The 14,246-nt window shown below is 26.8% G+C and overlaps 1 long non-coding RNA gene and 1 pseudogene across 1 annotated transcript; one reads left to right on the forward strand and one right to left on the reverse strand.

The window, feature by feature from the left end:
- Positions 1-3,044: 3,044 nt before the first annotated feature.
- LOC145958787 (bZIP transcription factor 53 pseudogene) lies at positions 3,045-3,347 on the reverse strand (annotated as a pseudogene).
- Positions 3,348-7,047: 3,700 nt separating this feature from the next.
- On the forward strand, positions 7,048-13,741 carry LOC145959162 (uncharacterized). The gene is made up of 2 exons (XR_014434922.1): positions 7,048-7,269; positions 8,200-13,741. It is a non-coding gene; the product is annotated as an uncharacterized LOC145959162 (long non-coding RNA).
- The last annotated feature ends 505 nt before the right edge of the window (positions 13,742-14,246 follow it).

Here is a 14,246-nt window from a genome sequence, read left to right on the forward strand (position 1 = left end):
TAGCATAATTTTTTTTATTGATTTTAAAACTTTGTAGGAATTTGATGATTTTTATTTTTTAAGATTTATTTCAAAAAAAATTGTAGGAATCTAACGACTTTTTAAGATCTATTTTAAAAAGTTTTATTAATAAAGATTTTGTAATATAAATTTTAACGAATTTGTATCTTATGAATTTACAAGATTTGAAATGATTTTATCATATTCCAAAAGATAATATAGATTTTTAAAAATATTCCAACTTCTCAACATACATAAATAATAATGTTTAAACAAAAAAATTATATATATGCATAATCTCAATAATTTTAGTGAAAATGTTGAATGAGTAAAATATATGCAAATTTTTCTAAAAAGTCTCACAAAATTCATTTATTGAAATAATTGATTAAAATCTTTATGTTTTGGAATATTAACAACTTTTTTAAAGTAATTTTTTTTAATTAAATATCACAAGGTTTTAATGTACTTTGAATTTTTTTTATTTTAATTAAATACCACATGATCATTTTATATTAATAAAAAATATCTTGATTAAATGCCGTATAATTTGTTTTATAATAAAAAATATCTTTTGATTTTTTTTAAAAAAATCCCAATCTAATACACTAAAATCTATTTTTCTGTATGTTGGTATATTTTATTATAATTGATGTTATATTTATATACATAGGAAACACAAACTAAAGATTTTTTTCTCTCAATATTATTGGTAAAATTATTTATCAATTTAGCTAAGAATTATTATCTTTTGAGATCTTAATTGGATTAAAATAATCTATTTTAATATTATTTTTTTATCAAATCTAAAATTCAAACTTGAAATCTTAATTAAATCCATATTTAAATAATGTTAGTTATCATTATAGTGAAGGTGACTCGTTACATGGAATAATAAGTGATGTGATAAGAAAGAAAAAGAAATAAAAAAATGAGATAAAAATTAAATAAAGGATCGAGAAAGTAAATGAACAATTAAAATAATTTTTTCCTAAAAATTTGTGTGTGATCGGATATGTTAACTTATTTATAAAAAAAATCTAAAACATATATGTCAAATGTATTTATTTTATTTAAAAAGTTTCAAATATTTTTAATTCATTCTACATGTATTTTGTAATATTAAAAATAATTTTCAATTTGTTCTTTTGGATTCTATTTTAATTATTTGTGTTGATTTAATATTTTTTAATTTATTTTATATTTTCCTAAAATTTAAAATACCACTTGAATTGGAAATTTAAAATTTTTCGTAATTAAATTTTATTAATTACAGTTATTTTATTCTTATATATGTAGTTTTCTTTTTAATATTATTGTGAGTAGTTTTTTATACTTTATATTTCTTTCTTTTCTACTTTCATCTCTCTTCTAGAGACACATTTCAGAATGTGATGTTTAAATCACAACATCTGTTGATGAATATGGGTTAAGTCGAATTTGGAAAACCTACTCCTAAAGCACACTGAAATATAAAGAATTACTCTAAGATGCAAATGCTCATTTGCGTTATAGCCTATAAATACTACAAAGAGGTAAAATTTATGTTTGTTTGCGACATCTCATGTAATTTCAATCTTGGTATTTGTTACGTTATATTATGTATGTGTATTTAATGTACGATTTGTTTCCAATAAAAGAATGTCGGGATTTGTTTGTGAAGCAGAAAGAAGAGTAAGTAATATTTTGCAGATAAAGACAAACACGGAACAACTTCTTGAGGAGGTAATTAAATATTTATTAATTTATTATATATCCGTTTTAAAGGTTAAATCAATTAGGATTCTTGTTGGTACATGCCACCAGAGAATCCAATTTTGTTGCATTCGTTATGTGTACAAAACTATTCACCTTCAATTCAATCATAACCTGTTATGGATGCAAGAAAGAGGGGACAGAATTTCTTTTTCTTTTTCTTGGTTTGTAACCCACTAGATTGTGGATAAAGAGGGAGAAGAAAAGGCCCTATAAAACAAATGTGAAATCAAGTTTGTGCCTTTAAATTTAATTAATAAAGTTTTTTCTGTTCAATTAAAAGGGGCAAGTTGTTCCTTTTTTAAATTAAAAGGGGGCATGTTGCTACCACTAGTAAGTTTACATGCATAGATAAACGGTTTGTATCTATGTTTAAAGTTTGAATTCTATTTTTAAGTATAAAATAAATTTTATTAGGAAAAAAATATCTATTTAATATACAGTTACATATTTAATAAAAATTAATTACTATTTTTTACGATAAATATTTTATTTTAATATCATATTTATCTAAAAATACATATATACATATATTACGATATATATATATATATATATATATATATATATATATATATATATATATATATATGAATTTAATGATGATATACCAGTAATATAAAATAGTTTTACGTAGTCATCTAATTACAATTCAATACAAATAATAAATTTGTTAATTTTTATAATATTTTTAAAAAGTTATAAAAATGGTATTTTTTTTATTAGTTATCAGTAAAACTTTTTATATTGACGGTATATAAATATTAAATTTATTTTTTAAGGTGAGAGTAAGGAATAAATATCATGAATGGTACGAATTGATAAAAATTCCTTTTTTTTTATTGCATGATTAGCACAAATGTTAAATTATACAAAATATTGACCAAAAAGTATTGTAAAAAACTGTGTGGCCAAATTTCGTTTTTTTAAAAATAGTTTTCTTGGTCATTAAATAATAATTAAGTAATATAAAAATTATTAAAGTCAATCAATAATAAAAAAATTGAAATAATATACGTAAAGTCTTAGATTCGAACTTTATTATTGTTATTATGATTTTATTTATTGATAAAAGAAATAGAAAATCAGTTGTTTATTTCATAGAAAATTGTGAGAAAATTAAACAATCTTCTTCTATATATATATAAATATTTTTCAGCATGAATATGAGTATTTAAATTCTATCACTTAATAAAATTACTAAAATCCAGCAAGAGCGAGGAGGAAGAAGGATGGATGCATAAACTTGTTTTGGAGACAATAAAGGGTTTTGTTGGGTGTGAAATTTGCTATGGCTTAAGATCTTGAACTTGAATGATAGAGTTCAAAAAGCGCAATCGATCGGCCAATTCCATAGTTTGAGTCCTCAAGATGTTGTTAGCAACTTTGTTTTCCGCATAGGCTTCCTCCTTCGCCTTAATGATCTCTACCAGCTTTTTGTTTGCACTTTGCAATTTGTTCACTTCATGAGCCAAATCCTCCAACTGCTTTTGCTTCCTCAATCGGGATTTCTTTGCATATTCACGGTTTAGGGCCCTCTTCTTCCTTTTTATCTCATCCATTTGCAAATCTCCTTCATATTCAGAAGCCATTTCAAATGTCAGAAGAGAGTAATTGATTTGAAAAATAGAACTAAAAGAAAAGACAGGAATATAACTTAACTTTAATTAGTGTAAATGTGAACTTCACACACATATATACTTGGAAGAGTGTGAGAGGAGAAAAAAGTCAATATCATGAATGCTCAGATTTACTTTAATTGGTTTCAATTTTAACAATTTCTTCCAATTAAATGCTCAAATATATATAAATAGATAAATAGATAGATGTTTATTAGGAAAAATAATCTCAAATTTTATAATAATAAAAATTTATCATTCAAAAAACCATTGTTTTAATTTAATATATCATTTTAATTTATTTTATGTTATTTATTGCTTTCAATTTGTTAAATTATTTAAATTTTATAAAATCTAAGCATCATTTTTCGGTACTTATTCATAAGAATTTTTACAAATCTTGGTTTTTTTTTTTATATTTCCTTACAGGATCTTACTTGTTTATCTTTTATTAGATAAAATTAGATAATCACGTACAATTGAGGCAAGTTGACAAGCTTTGAAAGCATTTCCAGCCTTGAAATATTTGAAGTGTACCGAAAAAAATCATCTCATGTGCTTCATGAATTTGTATAATAAATTACTAATCTCGGTTTTTAGTGGCGGAAAATTGGGATAAAATATACATGGTGTTCGTCGGATTAAAAAAAATGAATTTGTATAATTAAAATGTTGAAAAACTGTGACTCTTGCATATTGACAATAGTAGTTAAAATTTAATACACAAGTCAAGATTAACTATGTGTTAATAACTTATCTTATATTTTTTATATTTTTTTTATATAATTTATTCATAGACATAATTCTCGCAACGTATCAAAGTTAATAATCAAAAACTAATTTACATTGGCAGAGCATGACTTCTGTTGATCATACATTATTTTAACATAGATAAAAATCGAATCTAGGACCACCAAGTCAATCCATGTATTAATGCATGAATATTAATTTCTCATTTAATAAATTATAATATAATTTACTTTTTGCATATCAATTATTGTTCTTTTTTTATTATTAATTGAACATTTATTATTTATATTTGTATCAGATGTAATTTTGATAACGTACATGAATAAATAACTTATATTGAAAATCACATTGATTGTAGTTTAAAAGACTAATTAATTAATTGAAATAAATATTTAATTTTAAAGTTTAAAATACATGTCCCACAAGAATAATACAATTGGTTATATCTCTTTATTTTTTAATAAGATATGGGATTGAAAGTTGAGGATGAGATAGAACATTCATAACTATATTAAAAATCCTTGAAGAAGTTGATGGTCGACTTTAACCTTATATAAAATTATGTCTTATCTAAACTTATTTATAACAAAAAAATGTTTTAAAAATATATTTAATTAATAAAATATAGGTCAAATGAAATTTAAAAATAATTTAATTTTATATAGCATAATTATTAATAATACAAATATTTCATCAGCACTAAGTGCGTAGATCAACTAGCATGTGATTGTTTCAAGTTTAATGAGTTTTGGTATGCAAGTGTATTGATTCCAAGTTAAATTTTTGAGTATGTTGTTGTGTTAGATACTTTAATAGTGTGTTTGGATGGAGAATTTACATGGAGTAATTCATTTATTTGAAGAATTTTAATTTTTTTGAGGTAAAATACCTTGTTTGGATGAGGAATTTATAAGGAATTTGAAATTCAAGCATTTGTGAAATTCCTTGAAATAGTAGAATTTCAAATTCTCCCAAAAGAGTAAGAATTTGAAATTCCTCATACTTTTATCTTCTTACTTCACTTATATATTTTATCTTATCTCTTATCTCTTCATGTTTTTAATTATTGAATATTCAAAAATATATTTAAAATTATTAAATATTATCTACTATTAATTTTTAAAATTATTAAATATTTAAAAATTAGCTAATATTTATTTTTTTAAAATTTAATTTAAAAATCTCAACATATAAATATATTTTTAAAATCAATTTTATCATGGTGGAATCAAATTATCATATCCAACCTAACAGTTTAAAATTTGAGAAATTTGAATTGACTTATCCAAACAAAATATTTTAACAATGATAGAAATTGAAATCAAAGTAATTCAAATACCAAGAATTTAAAATTCCTTGAATTTGTAAAATTCCTCATCCAAACACACCATAAGAGTTTTACAATCATTTATAATAGTCTTATTTGTCTTGAACATGATTTCTTTCTATAGAGAATTATCCTAGTCAATACAAAAAATAATTATATATATGACCATACAAGTAAATTTAATTTATTAAATTAAATATTCTCTTCATATGTAACTATATATTGTAATTATAATTATATTCTAAGTAAATGGTTTGTTAATTTTAATTTGTGTTGTGTTTATAGCAATTATTTATTTTGATACCATTACTTTAAAAAAATTTAAATTGTTGAAAATTTTAATTGTGTTGTGAAGTATATCATTATACAAAACGTAACCGTCCACAATACGTAAATTAATAATATTTTTAACTTTTTTTTATTGATCATTGAAAAGATAATAAAATAAAATAAAAAACAGAGCAAGAGAATAAACATGGAAATAATATATAATATGAGACTTGAAAAACAATTTTATAACAAACTAAAGACAAGAGACAAACTCTGTTAATATAGTTAGTGAGCTGTACAATTATTTTTTATTTTAAAAATAAAATAAGTGATCGAGGTTAAATAAGAAATGGTAACATATATATTTTTTAAATTAAATTTTATAGTTAGTGGGTAATTTTACATATGCGTTTAAAACATAATAGAGTAGAAAAAAGTAATAATATATAAATAGTTTTATGTTTGAATTTTAAGATGTCATTGTAATGCTAATAGAAAAAAAAAATTAAGGAGCAAAGTAATTCTAAAACCGTGGAGAAATTTTTTTGGATATTATCTCTTTATATATTTTCATACATAATAAATAATAATAATAATAATAATAATAATAATAATTATTATTATTATTATTGTTATTATTATTGAGGCTTGGCTAACGTACAGAGGTGTTAAAAAATTGAGTAAACCAAAACTGAACGAAAAAGGAAAAACAATTCAATTCAACGGTTTTGGCTTGTGTGCTCGATTGTATTGTATATTGAATGTTAAATCATACACTAGCTCAATTTATAGTGTGTTGTATATATCAAATATCTTAGGTTGCTACAACAAATTTTCCATACAATAACATATAAAAAATATTATTATAATATATTTTATGTGTTACTGTAATTTATATCAATATTTTTTAATAATATATTGATATATATTATATTTATTATATAAATAAAAATAATTTTTAGTAACATGTATTATATTTGTAACATCCCAAATTTTATTCAATGAAAAGAAATATTTTTTTATGTATTTATTATGTGAATAAGTATTTTATTTATGTATTTTACTATTTACGTATACGTATTTTTACTATTTATGTATACGTATTTTACTATTTATGTATATGTATTTTACTATTTACGTATACGTATGTATGAATAGTATTTTACTATGCAATTGCACAGTGAAGGGGCGGCTGAAACGTGGGCTGCGGATTCTTTACGTTTCAAAATTTTAATTAATTTGAATATAATAATGAATAGTGCATAGTGCATAGTAATTTATAATATTATTTTAATAATAGTGCATAGTGCATAGTAACTTCAAAAATTCTATAAATAGGGGCCTAAGGTTTTGAAAATTTAGAATTCTAGAGAGAAGGAAATTCTGGAGAAATAGAGAGAGAAAGTAAGAGAGAGAAGGAGAAAGAAAAGGAGGTTCTGCTCTAGTGTCTTGTTTAAGGAGAAAGAGGAAGAGATTCTGCCCTAATTCCGATTCCTTTTAAGGAAAGATAGAGAGGAGGAGATTCTGCCCAAATTTCTGTAAACCCAGGTAAGGGGGGAGTGGGAAACCTCGCTTGGGGGTGTGGGAATAATTGTTAAATAGTTTGTTTGTTGGATTGGCTCCCGATCCCTTGCCTGTTGTTTATTTCTTTGAATATGTATTATTGATGTGTTTTGTTTTATATCTTATTTATTTACATATTAGAATCTGTTATTTGAATGGAAGGCTAAGCCTCCTAAGTATTTATAAATTTGTCATCTATTATTTAAATGGAAGGCTGAGCCTCATTATTATCTTATATTACCTTTTAAGCTTCCTACTTTACTTAAAAGATCTTAATATATTATTATTGAAAAATATGATACCTAAGCAACCTCTGGACTGTTGGATTGTTGGACTGTTGGATTGTTGGACTGTTGGACTGTTGGACTGTTTGGACTGTTGGACTGTTTGGACTGTTGGACTATTGGACTATTAAATTGGATTATTGAAATAATTCTTAATTATGAAATATGAATATAATATGTGTAACATGCTAAAGGTTGAGTCTGTGAATGTATGACATGCATCATATGCACATATTACTCCAGGTGTGCCGCTGAGGCCGCATACCCACGACTAACAAGGTGTACCTTTGAGTCACCCACGATATGCTAACGAGGTGTATGAACACCAGTGATAGGTGTGCCTTCGGGACACCAGTGATGTAACATGCTAACGAGGTGTATGAACACCAGTGATAGGTGTACCTTTGGGTCACCAGTGATAAATTCTGAAACTTCCGTATGGCGCCACATGCATACAATAGTGAGTCAAGTCAAGAAAATCATTATACATAAGCATATATGTGAGATTGATTATATATGTGAATTATATTGCGTGTGTGTGTGCTATTTAACTTTTATTTCTATATCTGCAACTGAGTGAGAAGTTTCTCACTCCCTTGTCATTTTTGTGTATATTTAAATTATGATGCAGATAATTAGCATGAGGCTGAGGATGTTGGTGGTGAAGCTTAGGCTTCTGTTTGGGTTTCGCTCTGATAGGATGTGACATCGGGATTAGCTAGACTTATTGTTAAATTATTATTATTTTTCTTTTGTAATTTTTATGTTATTTATGTTGAAAGTGTGTATTTTTGTCATATTATAATTTTTCTAAAAGATTATAAGTTAATTTCTAACTAGGAGGCCCTGCCACCTTTACTGGGATTAATCTATAATCTTTATTTTATTATTTCTTGACAATTTGATACTTATAGTTGAAAATTATGAATGTGCATCTTTTACCCAATGATACTTGAGATAATTATTTTATATTAGATTAAGAAAGAATTTATATATAGATGGTTTATATCTATTGTATTTATGTTGGGGTAGAGGGTGTCACATTTAGTGGTATCAGAGCAAGTCGATTTTATCAACCGTGTGTGTTATGTGCTTATCATGACTCTGTTGTGTACTCTGACTATGTCTTGTTTGTTGTGTATTATGATGATGATGTTCGTCCTGTGTTGATATTGTTGAGTTTGAGATTGTTAAGTTAGTTTGTAATCAGAGGAATGATAATCATGATAGTGTTAGCCAACTCGAATTATTAGAACCTTGGATGGGAGGTGATATATTGAGTGTACTAAGAGTTTATGATTGGTGAAGTTTCTGACATCTATAGTTGTAGTAGGTTGAATCTAAAGGTGGTTGTCTCTTTGGTGAGAGATCGAAATGATGGTAATTCCCTTAAGTGTTATTATTGGTATGTTAATTATTTATGGTTTAGGTAGCATGAGAGTTGTTTTGATTGAGAAAAGTAAGGAGAGACTTGAATGAGAAATTAAGTAGTGAATTTGGAAAAAGTTGAGGTATTTTGTGGCATTAGATATATTGATACATTATTGCTATTTGGTGTCGAAAATATTTTCATTATAGTTTGTTATGATAGTATGAGTATTATATCGACCAAATTTATATTTTGAGGTCTTTATGAAGAATATGGCTTTAGATATTATCTTTTCAATAGAACTAGGATAAGATGAAACAAAAATCTAGAACTTCAAGTTATGACTGCCTTGGTGATTAGAAATTTAGTAAGCACTGAATTTATTAGTGGTGATATTTGAATCTTTAGCTAAAGAGATGATCTCTTGGAAATCTCATGTCTTCATAAAGAGTTGTAGCTTATTCACTTAACTTTCGTTTGAGATAAGTTTGAAATCACTTGGATGAATACAACTCTGTGTATCAGGCAGATATATGCTATCATGATATTTTGAGTTGTTAGGTATAAAAATAGATTTAAATATGATATTTTGAGGTTTTGTATTTGATAGGTCTATTAAAATGATATAATGCAGAGTAGTAAAAGTTGGTTCTTGTACATGCTATAGGATGTAAGCAATGATCAATTCATACATGCTTAGGAATGATATTTATGAAAAAGGTATTCTAATATGATTTGATATACATGTATGTAGAAATAAGAATAGATGACTTTATGGATCAATCAGTGGAGGGTTGCGATAATAAAATGTTTTTGACCTTAGGATGTGAGATGATCATATTAGAGTATAGATTTAAACTAGATTGTCTAAGTATGAATTTGGATTGTATGAGGTGAGTAATTTAGACCATGAATTTCTTGCGGAGGAAGATTTACCTAAGTTGTGCTTAAGTGAGAGATACTTGAGTCAATTAGTAAAATCAGGAGTCTTGTTTGATAGTTTATATGAAAATTCAGTGAGTAATTTTTTTTTTTTTTTTTTTTTTTTTTTTTAACAGCTGTTCATGGTTTAAACTGCTCTCACTATAAAAATTGCTTTTGCCTTCGTTTCTTTGGTTATTAAGATGTTTCAGTTCACTAGGTTGTTTCTTGCCTACCCTTGGAATCAACCGTAAGGATAATCTATATCAGAAATTCTTGAACCTATGTATATTTTTAACTACCCAAATCATTTCGTTGCTTACTTCTTTGAATTACTTACTATTACCTTTGACTGAATTGACTAGAAAGGAGTTACATTAGTATGGGATAACAATTGAGGAAGTAGTTTTCAAACTCTTAAGGAAAGATTGACTAGTGTTAATATTACTAGATTTTAGTAAGATTATTGTGATATATAAATATGTCTCTGAAAATAGGTTTAGGAAGAATATTGTGGCAAGAAGAAAAGATAGTAGCTTATGTTTCTAAGAAATTGAAAATTCATGAGAGAAATTACCTTACCCATAACCTTGTTAGCGACTTTGTCATTTATACTAAGATTTGGAGACACTAACTATATGATTCTATGGTTGAGGTATTTAGTGATCATAAGAACCTTAAATATCTTTTGACCAAAGGGGTTGAATACGAGATAAAAGAAATAGTTGAAATTTCTTAAGGAGTAAAATTTTGATCTTATTATTTGGCTAAAGCCATTGTGGTGATTGATGTTTTGAGGAAATCTTTATCTTTCATTATGATTAGAGAGATGAATCTTTTTGGCTCAAATTAGAAATTTAAGTTTGGATTATAAGGTTACTTCTAGTATTGTGAGATTAAGTATGAATAACGAATGGATTGTTGAAGAAAATTATAGGAGCATAATTAGTTGATTTATTTTGGTAACAAGTTATAAGGCTATAGGTTAAGGTGATGGATATGATTATGACTTGGGTGAAGATGAAATGGTGAAACTAGAGAACTGATATGGATACCGAGTGTACATTATGCTTAGGTACCTGATCTTTAGAATTGATCATAGAAGAGTTTGAATTGGTTGTAGATAGAGTAGTAAAATTAGTGATCTGATATGTGTATCTAATGCTTAGGTGTTGATGTTGTGGCAAATATCTGGATTACAATGATAACCAAATTATTATTTTGATGATTTAAGGATTGAATTTGATTGTAGAATTTAGAAACTTATGCTTGATGTGTAAGATTACCCTAGTAGCATTGAATTATTTAAGTTGGAAGTAACTATCAGATTAATAGATGAGATTAGAGGAACTAGGAGTTAGATCCTTTATTAGTGACCCAAATAAGCAAGAGATTAGAAAGGACACAGTTGGATGTTTAGTTATAAAACTTGAAAGGACATAAGAGTACTCTTAACATTTATTTAGGAGTTACTAAAATGTATCAGAGTGGCGCAGGGGAAGCGTGATGGTCTAATATGGAAAGAGAAGTAGAGAACTTGAATCAAGATATGGAGAGTGAGTTTAAATTTGGAGTGGATGGAGTTTTGAGATTTAAGGATAAGTTGTGCATTCCTAGTGTGCTAGAATTTAATAAAGCAATCCTAGAAGAAGGTCATAAGAGTATCTTTAGTATCCATTCAGAAACTACTAAGATGTACCAAAATATTAAGAAGATATTTTGTGACCTAAGATGAAGAGAGGAGTAAAGCAATTGTATATTTATGGTTAGCATACTAGAAGTTTTTAAGAATCTTGTAGCACTTAGATGCTCCATTTTGGAAGTAAGATGGTGAATAGATAGACCCTAGTGGAAGATTTGTCTAAGACGCTTAAGAAATTGATTTTGTTTGTGTTTAAGTGGATAAATTCGTCAAGATCTTTCCCTAAGCAAATCCTTTGAGGAAATTGATAAAAGTTGTACATCAACAAGGTAGTGATGTTGCATAAGAATTAGAAGTAAGAATGCGAAGAGTTTACCATTGCAAAAATTTCGGGGACAAAATTTCTAAAAGGAGGGGAGAATTGTAACATCCCAAATTTTATTCAATGAAAAGAAATATTTTTTTATGTATTTATTATGTGAATAAGTATTTTATTTATGTATTTTACTATTTACGTATACGTATTTTTACTATTTATGTATACGTATTTTACTATTTATGTATATGTATTTTACTATTTACGTATACGTATGTATGAATAGTATTTTACTATGCAATTGCACAGTGAAGGGGCGGCTGAAACGTGGGCTGCGGATTCTTTACGTTTCAAAATTTTAATTAATTTGAATATAATAATGAATAGTGCATAGTGCATAGTAATTTATAATATTATTTTAATGAATAGTGCATAGTGCATAGTAACTTCAAAAATTCTATAAATAGGGGCCTAAGGTTTTGAAAATTTAGAATTCTAGAGAGAAGGAAATTCTGGAGAAATAGAGAGAGAAAGTAAGAGAGAGAAGGAGAAAGAAAAGGAGGTTCTGCTCTAGTGTCTTGTTTAAGGAGAAAGAGGAAGAGATTCTGCCCTAATTCCGATTCCTTTTAAGGAAAGATAGAGAGGAGGAGATTCTGCCCAAATTTCTGTAAACCCAGGTAAGGGGGGAGTGGGAAACCTCGCTTGGGGGTGTGGGAATAATTGTTAAATAGTTTGTTTGTTGGATTGGCTCCCGATCCCTTGCCTGTTGTTTATTTCTTTGAATATGTATTATTGATGTGTTTTGTTTTATATCTTATTTATTTACATATTAGAATCTGTTATTTGAATGGAAGGCTAAGCCTCCTAAGTATTTATAAATTTGTCATCTATTATTTAAATGGAAGGCTGAGCCTCATTATTATCTTATATTACCTTTTAAGCTTCCTACTTTACTTAAAAGATCTTAATATATTATTATTGAAAAATATGATACCTAAGCAACCTCTGGACTGTTGGATTGTTGGACTGTTGGATTGTTGGACTGTTGGACTGTTGGACTGTTTGGACTGTTGGACTGTTTGGACTGTTGGACTATTGGACTATTAAATTGGATTATTGAAATAATTCTTAATTATGAAATATGAATATAATATGTGTAACATGCTAAAGGTTGAGTCTGTGAATGTATGACATGCATCATATGCACATATTACTCCAGGTGTGCCGCTGAGGCCGCATACCCACGACTAACAAGGTGTACCTTTGAGTCACCCACGATATGCTAACGAGGTGTATGAACACCAGTGATAGGTGTGCCTTCGGGACACCAGTGATGTAACATGCTAACGAGGTGTATGAACACCAGTGATAGGTGTACCTTTGGGTCACCAGTGATAAATTCTGAAACTTCCGTATGGCGCCACATGCATACAATAGTGAGTCAAGTCAAGAAAATCATTATACATAAGCATATATGTGAGATTGATTATATATGTGAATTATATTGCGTGTGTGTGTGCTATTTAACTTTTATTTCTATATCTGCAACTGAGTGAGAAGTTTCTCACTCCCTTGTCATTTTTGTGTATATTTAAATTATGATGCAGATAATTAGCATGAGGCTGAGGATGTTGGTGGTGAAGCTTAGGCTTCTGTTTGGGTTTCGCTCTGATAGGATGTGACATCGGGATTAGCTAGACTTATTGTTAAATTATTATTATTTTTCTTTTGTAATTTTTATGTTATTTATGTTGAAAGTGTGTATTTTTGTCATATTATAATTTTTCTAAAAGATTATAAGTTAATTTCTAACTAGGAGGCCCTGCCACCTTTACTGGGATTAATCTATAATCTTTATTTTATTATTTCTTGACAATTTGATACTTATAGTTGAAAATTATGAATGTGCATCTTTTACCCAATGATACTTGAGATAATTATTTTATATTAGATTAAGAAAGAATTTATATATAGATGGTTTATATCTATTGTATTTATGTTGGGGTAGAGGGTGTCACAATATTATTATAAAATGTATATTATTATGTAATAATTTTTTTATAATGATAATTTATTTAGTATTAGTGAAGTGATAAGGGTTATACGAAATCATATCTGATTACAGATATTGCATATGGTTGAACATGTTGATAGATAAATCATGGTTTTTTGGCAAAATTTTATAACATATGCATGTTTGATATTGATAACATTCCAAATAATAGCATCCAATTTGCTTGTTAACTAACGAAAATGATACAAGGGAATATATATTGACAAAGGAGGATAGCACACGTTTATACGGATCATTTAAATGTGTTGACAACTTTGGTTGCTGATTTGACTAAAATAAAATTTGAACAAGATGACTTATGGGATGCATGTATGAAGGGTACGTAAAAAAAACCAACAATAGCTTTAAGCCTAAGA

The sequence above is a fragment of the Cajanus cajan genome, chromosome 6 (genome assembly GCF_000230855.2).
Source record: "Cajanus cajan strain Asha chromosome 6, NIPB_CcT2T_4, whole genome shotgun sequence".
Lineage (NCBI taxonomy): Eukaryota > Viridiplantae > Streptophyta > Magnoliopsida > Fabales > Fabaceae > Cajanus > Cajanus cajan.